The sequence below is a fragment of the Anopheles arabiensis genome, chromosome 2 (genome assembly GCF_016920715.1).
Source record: "Anopheles arabiensis isolate DONGOLA chromosome 2, AaraD3, whole genome shotgun sequence".
In the NCBI taxonomy this organism is placed as follows: domain Eukaryota; kingdom Metazoa; phylum Arthropoda; class Insecta; order Diptera; family Culicidae; genus Anopheles; species Anopheles arabiensis.
The window spans coordinates 11,071,302-11,090,832 of NC_053517.1; the positions used below are offsets into that span (position 1 = coordinate 11,071,302).

At 48.7% G+C, this 19,531-nt stretch overlaps 2 non-coding genes across 2 annotated transcripts; both read left to right on the top strand.

Annotated features, from left to right (window-relative positions):
• Positions 1-1,456: 1,456 nt before the first annotated feature.
• On the top strand, positions 1,457-1,528 carry Trnad-guc. The gene has a single exon. It is a non-coding gene; the product is annotated as a tRNA-Asp (tRNA).
• Positions 1,529-13,573: 12,045 nt separating this feature from the next.
• On the top strand, positions 13,574-13,655 carry Trnas-aga. Its single transcript has one exon. It is a non-coding gene; the product is annotated as a tRNA-Ser (tRNA).
• The last annotated feature ends 5,876 nt before the right edge of the window (positions 13,656-19,531 follow it).

Genomic DNA, 19,531 nt, shown 5'->3' on the forward strand with positions numbered 1-19,531 from the left:
ATAGTATCCGGATGGAATTGATATTTTTGCCTGACAGTTCGTGTGTGCTGCTCCACACACACACACACACACACACTCCATAAAACATCGCTTCGCAACGTTTATCGCTTTTCCTCCAGCACGAACGATCGACGCAAAGGCGTGAGAAGCGCGGTACGCGTGAGTTTTAGCTCACTTTTGCTCTCAACTCCGCGCTCAACTCGCGCGCGCTGTGCTTCCTTCTCATAGCGCCCCTCCTAACGCGTGTAAGACAGAGCGGGACAGCGCAATCACCACCAACACAACTGCTGCTGCTGCTTCGATGCATAGAAAACAATTTATTTTATGAGCTTTTTGGCTTCGCTGAGCCATTTAATATGCTTTATCTGTTTCAACACCGATATTCTCTTCCTCGCCTCTTCCGTACCAACGGACGGGCGGGTTGGAAGTTTGTGGACGGTTCTCTACCCTCTCCCTCTTCCTCCCCCTTCCCCAATAACGTCCCTTTTTTCTGTACTGACGGGGGGGTTTATTTACGCGTTCAAACCGCGTTCTCCCTTCCATTTCCATTTCCGCGGTTTGATCACGAACGACAGCAACGAACTACCATCTCGCGCCATCGGTTCGCCTGCTAACGGTTGTTCGACTCGAGACCAGGCCAGGGAGCAATGAAAGTAAGCGATGTATAAAAAAAACACACACACACACACACACTCACAGTCAACCACAACGGCTCCGATTTGGGCGCTGCTGGTGTGATGTTGGATGTGTATTTTACATTGAGATTTGTTTCCTCCCATTTTGTTGCTTTTCCTACGCCCTTTCCTACACCGCCAGAGTGGATAGGGAACAATAATTCTCCAAACAAAATTGTCTACATCTTGGGAAGCTGCTAATCGACACAATACAGCTCTGCTACACAAAGTTGGTTATCGCTTTTAAATCAACTCTTGTTTTTTTCTCTCTGTCTTTTCCCAACATACGCACCCGCGTGGCAGGGTGGTGGCGCACTTGTTTGGGGCCCTGGTAAGCGCAGTGAATTATGCGCGCCCGTTCTTTGTAATCATATCACCACCTACCTTCCCACAACACCCCGAGGTTCGCCCTTTCCGTGGTTCCACTCCCTCTAAACGTCTAAAGAGTTGCCACCTTGCTCGTTTCTTGCAACCAGCGTAGTAGTCCAGCGCGCACTCTCTCTCTCTTCCGCCGCCGCTGCGGTGTGTTTATATTTGCCAAGCAAACAATCTCGTTTGTTCGTGCGCGCTTGTCGGCGCGATGCTAAATGGTCAGGCCGGTCAGGGTGGATTCCGTCGAGAGTTGGTTGGTTGGTGTAAAGGGGGATGTGAAGATCAGAAATAGAGCAGAAGAGGCGCAGCGTCATCGCGGTGTATCAAATGGCAGCGTTAGAAACAACACACGCCTTAGATGATTTTGTGATTTCGCATCTAATCTTTAATGCGAGCGCTCCCCTCACATGTCCTCGATAGTATAGTGGTCAGTATCCCCGCCTGTCACGCGGGAGACCGGGGTTCGATTCCCCGTCGGGGAGGCGGATTCTTTTTTGTATGTGCCACTGTGTGCAGTAATGGAAACCATATAACTCCGTGCAGGCTTAATTTGAAGTTCTCACAATTTAGGGAGCTTATCGTTGTAATATTTTATTTTGCAAAATAATGATAAAACATCATGGCGTTCTTCAAACAGAACGAAATTAAACCCTCTACGGGAAGCTTCTTTATCTCACGTACACAATAATCTATCAGCTCTCTATGCCCCTTTAACACACTTCCCAAGAAGTCAGTGCTCTACCGATCCCAGTACGGGTTACACAACATCCAAGCGTGATATTAAATTTGCGCGGAAATTTACCAAAACTCATGGCCAACGCCGCTACTGCTCCGGGCCATTTCGCGAAGGCAAGTTGGGTCCACCACCAACTCACCTTCACGATACACTTCCTCCTTTCGATGGTAAAGTTTCGAGAAAGGCTGGCTGGCTGCTGCTGCTGCTGCTACTACGGTCAATCAACTTGTGTGTCTGTTGGGTGGTTGCGCAGCTACTGGCGAATTTTAACTATTTTCCGCTGTAGTCACTTGTAATTTGCTTCCGGTTTTACGGTGAACCGGTGATTCTAGGAACATGAGGTCGATTGTTGTGCTAAACATCATGCTGCTAAACATCATGCAGGAAGAACGCAATCGATGATATAATCTCTACCAAAGAGATGTAGCTGCTTGAGAGAGGTTTTTGCTAATGAATTACACTCTTTGGAAGGTAATAGGTTATTAGTGCTTTTATTATCACACCATCACAATCTTAGCAAAACGCCTTCGAGAAATGAACCAGTGTTGGCAATAATGATGCAATATTCGAAAGTAACCCGTAAACCAACCGTGGTTGCACGTGTGAGGAGCATTCTCTTTTCTCGTCTGTTAAAACTGTGATGCACTGTTCTTAATCATTTAATCATTGAGGGAAAAAAACATTGTCAGGAAGATTTTACGCTCACTTTCTATCGATTGTTTTGCCTCAGCCGCTCGTACAAGGCACATGGAGCAATGAAACATGGACTACCTAACCGGAAGGCTTCATAGACGATGGGCAATTCTTTGCTGCAAAAAAATAAGAATATCGATTGAATGAAGTTGCCAACACACGAAAAGCAAACACAAGTATGCCCGAAAAACGACCAAATCATGCACGCAATCTTTGCCGACGCCCGACGACAGCAAGCGGCAGCCAAACACACCTGTCAAACTCGTTCCGTTTTCGCAAATGTGGTTCTCGTCCGGGCGGTTCGGGTGCTCGAGATAACCGTGTACCGTGTATCATGATGAGCCGCTTCTGACAGGTTGAGGTTTTACATTGAGTTTAGTTTTTTTTTCTTCCTTCCTGACAGACTCTGCTGTCAATGGTGCAGCAAGGGGACAGATGGCTTCCAGCTTTACCGCCAGCCACAGAGAGAATCGCCAAACGCGTGCCGACCAGGACGCGGTGTTTAACAAGCTAAACGCCCTTTAAATTGCTCCGATCGGTTGTGCACAGGGATGTGATGCATTTGATGCGTTGCTTTTTTGCGTCCTCCGTGCGTTTGCTATGCTTTCGACGGGAGAAAAAACATCTTCGTTCGATATTTTAATCGATGAATTAGCTCAATCTTACACTGATTGTATTGCAATTATTAGATGGAAGGGTTTGCTTTGTCAACAACTCGGTGGAATAATTATTGAAGACTACACACAACAATCAAACATCAGTTAAAATAAACTTACCTCTTAATTGCGCTTACCTCACCAAGAAGAGAGTGTATTTAAACGTCAAATAGAGGCCCATTCCATCCCTACGCTTCGTTTGCAATAATTGAAAGCAATCTGCTTGTTTTAATCATCGTCCCAACGGAGTCCTCTCGCGAAGTTACAATGACCTGCTGGTCAGCGTACCCTTCCGGTGGCAGTTCCCCGGGTGAGTTGTGTGGGTGAGCCATCCCCATCATCAAACCCTTGTCGCAAAAACGGTGGCAACACACAAACCTTCCCCCAAAGGCTAAACCCGCCTTTTTCTTGGCGTTTTATTTTCCATTTTTCTCGCTTTCTGCTCGCCTTATCAGTCAAACAAGCGCGAGCAAACCGAAAACGCTCGAACCGCGATAAGCGCGATTGCCACCAGCCGAACAAGGGAGAAGAAACCGGAGAAGCCCGGCCCGGCTCTAGATTGCGGTTTGGTGCGATGGGAACGCTGATAGGGAAGGCACCAACCGCGCGCGAGGCGATACAGGAGAAGAAGTTGCCTCGTCCGCAGTGGCGGATCAAGGGTATCAGGGGCCCTAGGCGGAACGACGAGTTGAAGCCCTCTGTAAATGGTAAATGTTGCTGGGGGGGGGGGGGGGGGGGGGGTGTAGCGGCACTAAAGTTGCTGTTGGGAGATTGAACAGTAAATTTGAAATGCCGTAGGGGCCCCCTTCGATCATCAGTCGCAAACTCTAAAATTTTTGCTGACGGGGGGGGGGGGTGCAAATGATTCGCCAACCTCGGGGCCCCATCGGCCATCCTTCCGGGGGCCCTTGTCGCTTGTACTCTGTCCATACGGCATACTATAGAATGGCGATCTACGGGGCCCCTAAATCGGCGGGGCCCCAGGCGACCGCCTAGTCCGCCTACCGTTAGATCCGCCGCTGCTCGTCCGTAAGTGGATTAAGCTACTGAGTGTGAATATATGGAAACAAATCGGAAGCAAATCATTTCACCATTCAATTAACGCTTGTCCTTGTTTTACACCCATTTACACACGTTCACAAACACCGGAACATCGGGTACGGCAGCTTAAATGGTTGATTTTAATTAGCGTCAGCTTTATTCCTCTCCCATCGTTCCTGTTGTGCTGTTGATCCCTTTTTATCAATTTGTGTGATAAAAAAAACGATGACATCCTCATTTCCAGCGACGAAATATTATTCAAATCCCGTCCCAACGACCAACGGGGAGCATTGATCCTTTCGATTGGTCTACCGTTTGACTCATCGGCTAAATACTTTGAGCCATCTGGCATCATCCTCCCCCGGGGGACGGTGCGTTGACAGCACTAATCTCTTGCTGTGCAAAGGATCAACTGATTCATCGATAACCGATAGGCACTGAGCACGGGAACGGGAAAGATTAGGCCTGTTAAAGGTTTGTTGTGTGCGCACCTCCCCGTACGGCCCGGAAGAAAGGTTTTGCTTTAAGATATGCAAAAACTGTCAGCAGAAATTAGTTCCAGTGGGATGGTACGGTCGATTAGGTTCAACTTAATATTGATCGGCTAAAGCTGCTGCTGTTGTCTGGGAGGGAGAAAGCTCAAACTTTCCGGTTAAGGCCAAAGATTAGAATACTGCAGTGTAAGATTTTATTTCCCAGGTTTTAAAACATTCTCTTTCAACCGTGGAAGCTGCTCCAACATTCATCCTGATTGCCTTTCCGATTTAAAACGCATTGCCATTTTACGCTTCTCGTCTCTCTGCAGCAAATGGCACACAACAAAATGCTGCACACACACACGCACATTTCATTGCATTCACATGTTTCCCACCATCCCCCATTTAGCAAAGGATAATTTATAAAGGCCCCATTACTTTGCCAGCTTTTGTTAGAACGTCGGCTCTCCTTCCCCAATGATGGGGCTTCTTCAAACTTGCCTCCCCGGGGTCGGCTTTTGCACGCCGTTGGCTTAATTACTTCCATGCCGACCCACCCGAGGACCTACCAACGCGCGCGCGGTGTGGTTTTCCAAGTAAATCACCGTCGTAATGAAGTTCACTTTGTGCGGGAGTAGTGTGTAGTCGAAGCGAGACGAAGACGAAGATGCTGTCCCACCGCGCACGGTGCGGGGTTTGTAATTCGCTCTTTAATTTACTGCGAAGGAGAAATCGGCACCAAGGAAAGGCACAAATGCAAATTCCTTCCCTTCGGCTTTGGCTGGCTACTCGTACATTGCAGTACATTTCATCCCTTAAAGGACAATGGGGGGAGGAGGAGGAGGGGGTGATAGTACACGGCGATGATGGCCGTGGACGAGCGATAAGAAAGGGACTGACACGCGAACATAAAACGCTTCCAGAAAGCGCGCGTAAATACTGGCGCGCAATGTTGGCAAAGTGTGAAGCCAGCAGTGTGAGAATCGGAGATGGAACACTTTACAGAGCGAGAGAGAGAGACCGTGAACCTGGTGGAGAGTATTTTTTGCCATCGTACTAGTAGAAAACAACCAAAAAAAAAAACCATCCGCTACACCAGTCCCTCTATACAACCAATCCACCGACCGGGGAACGTCACGGGGACGGCTGGGAGTCACAATTGGAGTCGATGAATAATTTAATCGATTTCATAAGTGGCAACAGATTGCCCCAGAGCAGCGACAGAAGCAGTAGCGTGGCGAACGAAACGGCAACGGAGCGAGAGAGAGAGAGCGAGACAGAAAGCAGCATTTGAGAAAAAGAAAGAGAGAAAGAGAGCGAGTGTGAGTGAGAGAATTTTACGTGTACGTGAGTACGTGAGTTGGTTCAGCAAGAGGGAACGGGCGCATGGAAAGGGAAGTGATGTTGATTGCCATGGAAACGCCTAACTCTGCCTGTGAGCGGAGCGGTTTTCCTCTGTGTGTGGAAATTAAAACCACCCCCTAAGCGCAGCACAACCCCAAGCCCCCCATACACACACGCACGCAGCATCCGTTACGTTTGGGGTTGGAGCGTGGACCGTTCTCGTGTGTAAGAGGCCAGGCCAGGCCGACGACGGTGTTGGAAACGGTGAGGCATTTTGCGAACGAGAGAAACACAGCCGACACTCGCCGTACGATAAGGTCCAATTCTGTGGACAAGGGGAGGGTGCAGTTGAAGGTAGCTCAGTGTGTATCAATCGATGTGAACAAGCGAAAAGAGCAAGAGAGAGAGAGAGAGAGAAAGAGCGACAAAACCGGAGAGAAGTAAAGAAAAAGACGAACCAAAGCGCAATACTTTGAATGGAAACGGAACCGAGCAAAACGAAATAAACGAGCCCTTCTTCTTCCACTGACAGCCGAAAAGACCGGAAAAAAGTGCAAGCAGTACTGGCCACAGGGCAGGGGTGGCAGCCGTAGTAACACAAGCGTTAGAGGGGACCCTGCTCCCGAGCGGAGTGTGTTCGAAAGCACCTCGACTTGATGCGTTCGCTTCGCTCACGGCACGGCAAGCAGCGGACGTACACATCACTCACCCATATACCCACACACACACACACACACATGGGAAGGTGTTTGGTGAAGATTTCCGTTCCGCTAAAAGGGAAAACTGTACCTACACAGCACAACACTGTCGTGAGAATCACTTTTCTACGCCTCGCGCGCTCGCGCCAGGCAGCAAGCAAACGAGCCTAATCCACTTTTCGGCCACACAAAAGGTATTAGCTGCCAAGAAGTGGGCAAAAGCACGACACCTATATGTGTGCGGTGCTCGATATTTGCAAGACACACGCAGAACACATGCACACACACACACACGCATACACAACCACAACACGGTTCAGATTTTGGTTGTTTGTATGCGAGGAACGACGCAAAACCATTCCCGCTGGCCTGTTGTAGGAGTAAATAATAATAGCGTCGTCATCATTGATTACGATGACGCATTATGTTGCTGTTTGTTTTGCTCCTCAAAAAAAACCCCTATCAAAACCCTGTAGCAGACTGTTGGTTGCTTGCGGTGCAGCAACGCAAACGGTGGCCAATTTCTTGATTTGAAGCAGGGGAAGACACAGCCACAGCCACCACCAGATAGCCCAACCCAATTTCCAATGCTTTGGACTACATTTATATGATTCTCTACCCTTCCCAGTTCACCGTTCCACACTCACAGGGTGAGTTTGCGTTAGTAACAGCGACGTTTTGACACCCACAGTCGGCCTTCATGTGCAGAGGTGCAAGAGGTGTTCCGAACATTGTAGAAGACAGCAAGCACTGGCAACACAGAATCAATCCCTTTGCCAGGGATTTGTGCAAGGAACCAGGGTTTCACCTACAAACACCTTCTTCCACAGGCGCTTCATCCGTTCAAATCCGTTCCAAATCAATGCGCGTTCTTCTCTCGCATCGATGAATGTCACCGTCAAAGCATGTTTCGAGTGGGGGGGCCCTGTCTGAAAGGCCGCCCTCCGTCTAGAAGAGGAATGTGACGAGCGCCGACCGTACCCTTCACCCAGGGGGCCGTTGGCAACCTTCAAGCAACCGACACGCCAACCACCATTCCAAAGCATCCCTCAGCGAGAAAGTGAAACCCCAAGGGGAGAGGCAAACCAGACACTATTGCGCACGGTAAATCGGATGAGCTGTGGCCACCGAAGACTACCAACCAAAAAAGAGTGTTTTGCAATATGTGTGTATGTTTATTTCTCTTCTTATTTCTTTCCCTTGCCCTCTTCATCTACTGACCCTCTCCCTTTGCGAGCTATTATTTTTGAAAGTCCAGCTTATTCCGCGTCGCATTACTTCGGTGTTGCGGTGGCTTTCACGACACACGACTACACAGTGCGCATTTTCAATCTAGCCGGGCGTGATAAGGGAACCTGTGCGTGGGCGCTCGACTGTCCATCGATACCGCCCCGCCGTTCGAGATGTAGTCCGATTAGTGAGCCACTGTGACGCTTTGTTTTTCAAACATTCTTGGGCGCACTCTCGTATGTGTGTGTGTGACTATATGTGTGGATGTGTGCGTTTGATAGAGAGTGAGCGGAGCTTGACCATGACGTACCGTTGGTCTCTCTCACCGTGGCTCTACTTCTCAGCTGTCCGGTGGAATGTCAACGCCATTGATCACCTCGATCGTTTCACTTTTCCACGGCGATCATTGTTTAACTTTCTTTTTCTTCTCCAGCGTCTTCTCTTTCTCTCACCAGTTCCCTTTCTCTCTCTCTCACACACACACACACACACACACACAAACTTTCTGCTTGTCGTGGCGTACTTGTTTCAATTAACACTGAAACCATCTAGCCTGGCCACATGTCTGGCTTGGAAGAGGATGGAATTTTACCTATTAGAAGGGCAGGTAGTCTGCTGTTGCTGCTGCTGCTGCTGCTGCAGTCATGTAGGCGCGAGCGCACTCACACACACCGAAAGCTCATGACGTAATTACGGGCAACGTCGGGGTGAACCTTTCGGGACAGACTGTGGGTCAGGTATACACACACACACACACACACTCACACATAGATGCCTTCCGTTTGCCTGCACTGTGTGTATGCTGTTGCAGCAACAGGTTCCTGCAAAATCCACGATCATCCCTGTGGGAAACACAACGCGTATGCAGAGCGAGACTTTTAAAATGGCCCCTGTTTGCCGTTTCGATCCGGCTCGAAGGACCATCTTCGCCGAGCGGAGATAACGATCGGGTATGTGGTTTGTTGGTTATATTGCGACCGCGCGACGCTGACGCTGAGCGTTTTGCTTATGACCATAGTCTTAACAACATAATATTTGTCCTTCCCTTCCCTTTTTTACCACACCTCTCACGCCGGTAGGGGTCGGCAGAGGGTAGGACAGTTCGTCAGCAAGCGTCAGCATTTGCTGACGTCAAAGAGCTGCCGTGGCTGCCTTGCTAATTGAGGCGCGAATATTACGCGCCTCACTGCGAACGGGAACGGTCGCCGGGTATTGAAAAGGGTCAGGAAATCAATCAGCGTGACTGCTTCCAAGGCGCTACCCTCTGATTTGACTGCGTCTGGAGGAGTTTTTTTGTTTAATGATAATTGTATGGAAAGCAATTACAGGTACGGTGGAATGGTTTGTAAACAAGATCTTAAAACTGACATTATTTTTGTCTTTAAATAAGATAATCAAATTAGTATTAATCCCTAATCCCTCAATACACTTTCCCTCGGCAGTTTGTTCCATTCTTTCATAAAATCAAATCTCTTTTGTGTTACATTAAGACATAAATAAGCGCATCTAACCATCCAGCCAAACGCGCACAAATCCAAACAAACGTGGGCAGATTCCTCGTTTTTGCCACGAAGGTATGCATTATCGAGTCCATTCCCCAGCCGCCAGCCCTCCGCTTGCCCTCGGTTAGGACAAGGCCGAACGCGGAAAACGACCGGGGCGGCCAGGTCGAGCCGCCGTCGTCGATTTGAGTGCCACGAGCGAATGTGGTGGCGCCGCGCGTACAAGACGACGGTGGCCCCTACTGGGGCGACTACTTAACGGCCTCGAAACGGTCGCTTGCAACTGGATTCATCGCCGCACGGTATGTGTGTGTGTGTGTTCGAAACAGCGAATGGCGTGGAGCGCGAGTCGGAGCGAACAGCTTTGTTGAGCGTTCCAACCCAGCATGGCGCTCCAGCCGCTCGCGAGCGACCCAGCAGACCAGATGTGTGCAGTAGTGTATTTTTTTTTTTTTTGGGGTCTTGAGCGCTCGGACAAGCCGCCTCCAACGGTTGTGGTATATGTAGGTCAATACTCTCGGTCAACCGTGTCGCGCTTAGGAGCGCCAACGCCGGTGAGGCCTCGGGGACGGAAAGCCGTTCTCGCTGCTGCGCTGTACCAGCCTGTGAGGGAGTGAAGCCGAGGCCGCTTTTTTAGGGGGTGGTGTAACATTTTTGTCTCATTTTTATTGTCCCCCCCTCCCCGGCGCACTCCACGTCTCGCCCGTTCGGTGGCTCAATTGTTGGTTGGCACGCATTGTTTTCTACCCTCACAGAGAGGCTTATTGCGGGTAAGCCGAGTGCATGCGAGTTGGCCGTTCTCGTTCGCGACTCAATTGTATCGTTTGTGAAGCGCAGGCAGCGCTGTATGCGTACAGAACAAACGCTCCCGGTTTGGAGGTTAGCAGAAGCACAATCAGTAGCTTACGCGTATTACCATTTTCCGATAGTGCCTGTAATCGCTTAATCCAGCTGTCATTGGAACGCATTTAATGGCTTGCGGTGGATAGAGGATGAGCATGTCAACCGATTATGACCTTCTTTAGCAAATCCATGAGGACGGGTAGCTTCTTAGCCAAAATACTAACGAAAACACGCAATCAGGCTCCGGGTGAGAACGTTTACTCGCATTCAATTGACCCACTAACATCAGGATTCGCAAGTGAAGGTCCCCCCCCCCTGTTGCCACCAATTCGAGCCTTTCTACGTAGTACAGCCGTGGTTCTATCAGTTTCTATCTCCACACACTCTTTGCTACTACGCAAATAGAAGTGAAACGCGATTTCCCGTTTCGTTCGTTCGTTTTGCGCACTGCCTTTGTGGCCCTTTTGTGAATCGAATTACGCTGCGCATAATTTTCCCATTTATTCGTCCCTTTCGAAAGGGACGTCACCCTCACTTCCGGACTAGGTTTTATAGATTAGGGGGGGAGGGGGAGGAAAGGAGAGGGAGTGCTGTCCGCAAAAGAAAATCCGCATTCGTGCCCGCAATCGGTATCCCTTGGGGGAGTTTGAACATACATTTTCAGAGGCAGCAGTTGCAGACGGGGGAAGTTGAAATCTTGGGGTCGGGGAAGGATACAATTGCGCATTTGATTTGTGTGCGCTTCATGAGGATTTTTCTACGGCATCGGATATTTACCGCTAATATCGCAACAGAATCTTGTTTGCTTGACAGGTTGTTTGTGGAACAACACATTAAACATTAAATGTAAAAACTAAACTCAAAATGAAGTAATATATTAAACTTCAATAAAAAAGGAAGGGCCATCACATTAACAATTAACAGGCCTAAAACGCCATGCCACAACCCTGTCGTCCATCATCGAGAATGGCCATATTTGTTACTGCGCGCGAAAGTCACTCGACGCGTACCTGGATGGACGGTTGCGGGCGTGATTACACTACGCAAAAATGGAAGAACGCCACCACCATTCGCTCACTCTCTCGGTCGTTCTCTTTCCTTTCACTGGTAACATTCCTTCGCCTGTACATGATCGCACATTAGCACCATCGCTCTCGGGTGTCGCTGACTGATCACTTTCTCTCTCGCTGCCAACGGCTTATCAGCTGCCATTGCTGTCGCGTGTGACGCCATGATCATCGCCAGCCCTAGCCACCATTGTGAATGCATCTTTGCCGGCGTTTACGAACGAGTGAGAGAGAGAGCGAGATGAAGAGCCGCGAAAGAGAAGCAAAATGCGAATGGCGTGCTTGTGAAAAAAAAGCGCTCGAAGGCAGACCGATTGATCGTCTTTGATTGATTAGCCCGTGTTGATTGAATGACGATAGCGTAATAACAAAAAAAGAAGCAACATATCAGCACTACATAGCGCACACAATCGCACACCAATCTAATCGAGTTGTGATGCGAACTAATACCTTCACACCTGGACTAGCGGTATATTTTTTTATTGTGAATGTGTGTGGTATGTAGTGGTGTGTAGTGGTTGTGCTTTTTATTGCTTTTTTCTTCTACCGTTCACTACTGAACACAACACAGCTGTGTTAGTGCGCTTGCCTTAGCACAAACTGTGGCACGAACAAAAGCACACGCCGCTCTATTGCTTTGCCGTACAAGGAGGGTCCCAAGAGTCTTAGCGCTTCAGTAGTGTGTGCCATACAGGGAGTTTCTTTTTTCCCCTTCCTCCCCCCTTCGCCACTGCATTTCCCACCTTCCTTCCACTTTTCCCCTGTGCGGGTCTTCTCCCTGTTTTTAGGGTAGGTGGAGGAGAATTAGTAACGCGATAGATGTGTGCCTATGCGCCGTCCAACCATTTACCCATCTCAGCATCCATCCATTTTCGCTTTCGATTTCTAACCATTTTCCACCACGGTGCATCGGGGTGGAAAATTCCACTCCCACCGAGGGAGAAGGGACCATCTCCCCCTTTGCGCTGAACAACGGAGAGCTTGAACCATCTTCACAAAACCGTTTCCGTATGGCAGCAACGCGCTTTTCTGCTCCATCGATGCGCCAGCGTTTGTGTGTGTGTATGTGTGTAGCACACAGCAAAACACAATCACACCGTACTGTTTCCCTGCAGCGGTGCAGGGGATGTTGTACTGGAGCTGTGATTGGTTACTGTTTGATTGGCCTTTTTTGCGTATGTACTATCCCGGGTGTGCAGCAAACGGACGATAAGCAGTGGCGAAGGCGAAAACCTTTTTTTTTTATCGCAGAATGCGTTTAATTTATGAGCTTTGATTTCATACAACATGATAGTGGAACGTATGCCGAAACAGCGTTGGTGGTAAGATTGTGTGATTAAAACGTTTGTAATCTAACACGAGTAAGCTTGTTCCCTGTTAGTATCAACGAAACAGTAAAATAAACATTTGCACTCATCGTGCGGATTTGAAAATAGAGTTTTGAAAGGGAAAACATCGTTCAATCATATTTACAGATTTCAACCAAATTCATATGGATTACAGACAGCTTCTTATTCCAGACATTCCTGATAGTTTTATTTAATTTCTTTATATTTTGACCCTGACCATGCAACTTTTAAATTTTTAGATGATTGCCATGATGTACTAGAATCAATTAAAAATGTGTCTGATAGTCCCTGATGACACAGTAAATAAATATTTGTTAGTAAATAATATATCTATTTCGCATAGAAATTATTCGATTCTATACTTCTACGAGCACAAGAGAAAAGCAGCACCCAAACCCCGTTGTTTCTGACGGTCTAGGAGACTCCTACACTCAGAATTGGATGTTTAGAACATAAAATAAGTTAAAAACTTTAAAAAAGTGCAGCGTGAGTGTGAATTTGAATAGAATAGACTAAATTTTGAAGCTGTCCGGAATTAGAATCAAAATGTCTGTAATTTGAAACATAAGTCCGGAAAATGAATCAAAATATTGTTGTATTTTCATGATTTTTTGCAATGTTTAGAGTTATATTTTTCTCAAATGTAGAAGATTTGCTTTAATAACGTGAGTTATGCATGGGTTTGACCGATTATAATTGAATTAGTAAGAAAATGTTACATGTTAAAAATGTCGTATGTAAAACGTCTTAATTCGAAGCAATACGGTATCCAACTATACGAAAACCAGCGGATTTATTTGCCTGGTGAACATTGGAAAGTAGAGACGAAAGAGAGCACGATTGTTTCAAACCGTTTAGCTCACTCGTATTGGTTCACCTTCGTTCACAACAAGCAGTCGTGGCCGAGCGGTTAAGGCGTCTGACTAGAAATCAGATTCCCTCTGGGAGCGTAGGTTCGAATCCTACCGACTGCGAATAATTAACTTTAGAAAGAGTTGAAAGAGATTATGATAAAAGTTGTATCATGAAATCTCTCTCTCTCCTTTTTTTCATTGTGAATATTTTTGTACACTATTAAACGAACCAACTAGCATCGTTCAGCTAAAGCGACAGCCCATTGCTTTTGCAACAATATTGCTCAAAAAGAACAAAAAACCATCGATTATCGATGCAAACATAACCATTTTCTATAATCGTTTTCATGCCTAGGTGACGAAAAATGAGCAACAAAAAAAACTTCTCATTACCACCGCAGAGCATCGATCGGCTATCACAATCAACCGTTTTGCAACGAACCAGCTGCATACGTATGCACACGATCGAAACGCATCAAATTGCACACAGTTCGGTAAGGCTAACGTGGGAAGGGCATGGAGGGCATGGGGGTAACGGAGAGCGGAGAAGCAAAAGAGCGAACAAATTGAGTGACCGTTTGCCGTTTGATACGCATCGCGATTAAAAAACCATCCAATATCGTCGCCCTACCACAAACACCTCTACTAGAGACCCGGATAGGCGCGGATCGTCGACGATCGCCCGTTAGCATGAGGAGGTGAGTGGGAGGGAGGGCCTCATCAGTGCTCTGGTAAGCATGGCTGCATGCTTTTTTTGTTTGCTGCCACCACTTTTTTTTCTTCACTTCTCATTTTCATTTCCTTCTCGTTTGCAGCACCGACTAGCACCACCTTGCATAGCTGCAACGGAGTGTATATCTCTTGGGAGATGTACAGGTAACAAACAGCCTACTACACAGGGGCTGCACTCGGGATGGTCAGACCCTAAAAACCCCGTGTGGAGCAGCAGTAGCATTGGGGCCAGCCCCGCTGGCATGGGCATGGCGCAAGCTGACAGAAAAGAAAAGTAAATCATGGCACGTTTGAGGCAAACGAGGCAACAAAACCCCTTGCAAAGATGCAAACAACGAAGCGAGTGAGAGACCGACAGAGAGCAACAGCCGAATGAGAGAGAGAGAGAGAGAGAGAGAGAGAGAGAGAGAGAGAGCGTATCCGTGCTAAAGAGGACGCAAAAAAAGAAAACGGCCTACCAAAAGGGAAAAGAAAAACGGAGCATCGGAGTGTTGTGCTCCGATTACGATCGCAAGATCAGCAAGAAATAAATAAATAAATCGTCATCTCCCGCACTCAGCCGCCTCCCTCTGCGCCACACCACCCCCCCCCCCAACCCTCATTGCAGGGGGAGGAAATCGGAACTCTTTGGACAGGGTTCTCTCTCTTCTCTCTCTCTTAAAATCGTGGCAAACGTCATGCGATGGCGCACTCTCTCTCTCTCTCTCTGTGCTTACTTTTTGGCCTCGAGTGTGCCACCGTCACATACAGTGTGTGCTGAATACAACACCACCACTACTGCACACGGGCGCAACCATCAGCAAAAAGGGGGAGAAGAAGGTTGTGCGTATGCTGGGCGTGAGATTGTGCTATTTTTTGCCCTCCCAAATCCACCCCTCCATTTTCTGCCCTCCGATTTAAACACTGAGTGTGTGTGTGTGTGTGTGTGTGTGTGTGTGTGTGCGTATGTCGCCAATTCGACGCGCCACTTTCGGGTTGCGCAACTGTTCGGTAGTCGGCGGGTTTTGCGATGCACGCATCGTCTCCCCCCACCTTGTCTGTGTGCTCTCCAGCTGCACGTGAAGCTGTCACACCTTTCGAGGGGAGGCGGGTGCTGCACCCACCAGCAGCAGCAGCCAGATCACCTGGCGGCTGAGCTGGTGCGCGCTCAGAGTGTCTGTTCTTGGCGAGGTCATAACGCTGGCGGCGGCGGTGTGTGTGTGTGTACGCGGAAGGCAGGCAGCAGCAAAAACTAGTGAGAACGCGAGCGCACACAACTGAGCGGCAGCACGCGATCGCGCACGGCTCGTGAAGGTTTTTGATGGGTTCGAGGGCTAAAGTCATGAAGTCGATACTGCTCCCACTGCTCCCCTGCTCCTCGAGAGTGCCATTGTGACGGAACAGCCTCCACACCCAGCCTGGTGCCTCGTGTAATCACGTAATCCACTGCTCACGATCGGACAGTTTGTCGCACGTGTTTGCAATGGGGGGATTTTTTATTTTTTTGTTTTGCAAACTTCAACTGTTTTCTATTCGGAATTAAGAATTTTATCGCCTGCGAGAGTGTGCTGTTGTGTTTGCGCATCTGTGCGCCAGCAAAAGCGTCTGGCTTCGGCTGTACGCATTCAAAGTTAGGATCCATCTTCCGAAAGTGAAACTTTGCCCGTTTAATTGCAGCTACGCCACAAACCCGCAAAACCCGCAAACGGAGCTACTTCTCTTTTTTTTTGCTAAATTTAATCTTCACACGCGTGTGCATCTTCCTGCAGCCCCTGCAAGCATGCTTGGACGCTTCCCCCCCCCCTTTGGACCGGGCTCTTTTCTCCCCGTTGAAGCTTCACTTTCTCGGGTGTTTTTTGTTGTTGTATTTTTCGTCACTGTTTTTCGTCGCCTCCACTGTTTGCTGCGCCGTGCTTAGGAGAGAGAGAGAGATAAACCACCGGCACACAGCGAGCAACAAGCGGCGCAGGCAGGCAGACAACAACGGCCTGTTTTGCTCAATCGCGGAAAAGAAAATGCAAAACCCAACAAACGGCCCAACACTGATTTGAATGAAACGAAACCCCCACCCCTCCCTCTCCTCGCCTCCCCTTCCCACGAGCTCCGTTGTGTGTGTGCGTGTGTGATGGTATGCAATACTAAAGACACACACATTGGGCGGGCGGCACCATCAGGCACGGGGCGGCCGATTGCAAAGCGAGAGAAGCAAAAATGAAGATGCGTCAGATGAGTTGCAAATGTATGTATGCCTCCCGATCCATCTTCGGCAGGGTGAAGATGCAGTTTGAGCCATTGATGAGACGGGGGTGAGATGGGAGGGCAGAAGATGCAGAAACAAAAAGTGAATGTTTCAGATGTGCCTCTCGCATGCGAAGCCGGGGGTACCAATTGCAATAGAAGCAGCTGGCGGGCAACGGGTCGCAAACGGAGCCAAAGTATATCGAACGGGTATCGGGCTACACACAGCCTCCCCGCTCTCGTAAAAACCCGCACCATCCACTCCTCTACTAGGGAAGAGACCGTCTTTTCTTTTGTGCATTGTGAAAGCTTCGCTTGTGGCGCACTGAGGGCGCGCTCACGTACACCATCAGCGAGGTGGGACGCTATACGAGTGATTTCGTAACTATCCACGAGCCGCAAGAACCACCGCCAAAAAGGGGGGGGGGAGAAACACAATAACGCGGAATGCAAAGTGTAGAGCCGCCCACACCGCGAGTGCGTTTGAGCAGGCAGGAAACGCTAAAAGGAGGTCATGGTGCAGTGCATCAATGGCTAAAGCGAAGAGGAGGAGTACTGATGCAGTCATGATGCCTCCAAAAAGTGGGAAATCAGCATGAGCTTGTGCCCAAATGGATGTCATAATAGCGAATAAATGTTCTTGTAACCCAAAAGTCACAACCTCGCATCGCCCATCATTCTCGCCCATTGCCACCAACCAAAACCCACGGAGCGGGAGGTGGTAATTGGTCACACTTTCACGAGCTTGACCGACAGAGAGCCACGAATAGGATGGAGGGCATTTTAGAGGGAGGGGGGGGGGATGCATTTCCCACGCTTTTCTCACTTTCTCCTCCGATGCTCCGATCAGAGAAGCTCGATTTTTGTTACTAGCGCCATTTTCAGCTCAACTCATCATTCACAGTAAGAAGATTAATCATTTTCCACCCATTAATGAGCAGTGCCGCTACTTGCTACTTGGAGCTTTAAGCCGTCCAACAGTTTATTGGAGGTAGAAGCAGCCAATCACTCGGCCCGGGGTTGTTCACGGTGGTGAAGTTGTCACCTGCAGCAACTGCGCCACCTCATAGAGCAAATCAACATTCCTCATTGAGAAGGAATCATTGGCCGCATGAAAGATTCCTCAAGATTGCTGACGGCTTCCGCGTATTGTTCCGAGTACGTTACATGGATTTGCAAACAGCAACGATGATGATGATGATGATGATGATGACGATCTTTGTTTCACCACACAACGCAACCGGCCCGGCGTCTTCTTCACGGTGTGATACGCCTCCGAACGGCATGGCTGCATCGGTTGCTCTGGAGAGGGTGTTTGGTGTGCTTTGCTGCTGGCTTCCTTTTCTCTTTCGTTCGCTGCCCTACCCCCCCGGTACCTTCATGCACTTGCTACGCAACGGGTATATAGGCGCAGATTCAGTCACGTGTAGCTAACGCTAAACAGTTAAACGAGCGCACTTGACTGGTTGTGGATGGATGCAAGGAGGGGACGGAAGAGACTGTCTAGCACACTAACGGAGGTTTGGTTTGGAATGGACTGCCGCTACTACTACTACTACTACCACCACTGACGAGTAGCTTTCTGCTGGTCAGCGAGACGGGCAGAGACACTGGCCAACTGGCCGTGTGGTGCGCGCCTGGAGTTGGAAAAAATTTTTTGGAGCTGCAATTTCTCCGCCCAGAAATTTAGGGCATGCGATTCTCTCGCACGGTTTTATAAATCGTGGAACCATGCTCGAACGGGAGGGGAAAACACTATTTAAATGCGCTCATCATGAAAAGGCTCATTTACTCTTGACTCTATCCATCATTCATCGTTCGATCGCATTCCATATCTTCAGACATTGCTCGTCTTGGGAGCAGCATCATTTGTTCTACCAGTCTACGGCAAAGAAGACACGGGAGCTCCTCAATTGCTCGCGCAGGAAGAGGTACTTGACACTTGGCCTCCTCGGACACACACACACACACACAGCCACCGGAAACCAAGCTGACAGGCTATTTTTCACGATGCTTTCACTCACAGCACAACGAAGCGGATGGTGCAAGAGTGTGAGCGGGAGCGAAGCTGTGAAGAAGCTTGTTGTTATCCTGCTGCTAGACGACGCTGATGCTCGCCGCAGCTCTGCCCTCTTCACCTGTGCCGCCCGGGACCGTCGTCGTCAAGTGACAAATGGAGTCACTGCTACTGACGTATGACGATAATAATGACGCACTGATACGGTGTGCAGCGCCGTTGACGTCGTCACTGTGCCTGCCCCCGATGGGTTTGGTGTCTTCGAGTGTATCAATTGCACATTTTGCCACCCTGTTCCTTCCTCCGCTGCTTCCTCCTGGGTTTTCCTCCCTTCGGCGGGATGATGTTTGTGTGATTCTGTTTGTTTGTCATCCTCCTGATCGGGCTGAATTGCGTTCCACAGCGTTTGCAAGCTGTGTTGGTGGTGTGGTGTCGGCGGACAGCTTTCACTCTTCAAAGTCGGACACATTGATGGGTCGTGGTTTGGTTGCTTTGGATACTATTTTTGGCTGCTTATATGCTCTGAAAGCTTCTTATGGACTAAACGATTTTATGTAAGAAGACAGCTAATGCGAATACATAAGAGATTATTCTGCCTCTTCTTCTTCTTCTTCTTTTGGCCTGCCTGTACCACTAGTGGGCTTAGCTTTCAGTGACTTATTCATTACCTATAGCGGGATAGTCAGGATCCATGACCAAGTCGTAACATAAGTGATTTTAGTATTCTAGCAATTCTTGCAGAAATATTTCCGCTGAGGATCAACATTTTTCTTTGCTGTCAACATTTTACTCCTTAATTTAACAACGAGCATACATCAAGCACATCAATTGGTTCCCGGTTTGCAAACGGATAAAGAAACCCCCCCATTTATTGCCTCGCAACTCCAACGAAACGTTAAATCTTCTCCACAAGCCACCTCTCCTGGTGCCAATTCCAAGCGCACCGTGGAGCCGCGGTACGAGCCGCTTGCTTTCGCCGCATTTTCCGCAAGTGCGCATCGGCGTTTAACCCTGCGCCCCCGGTCCCATG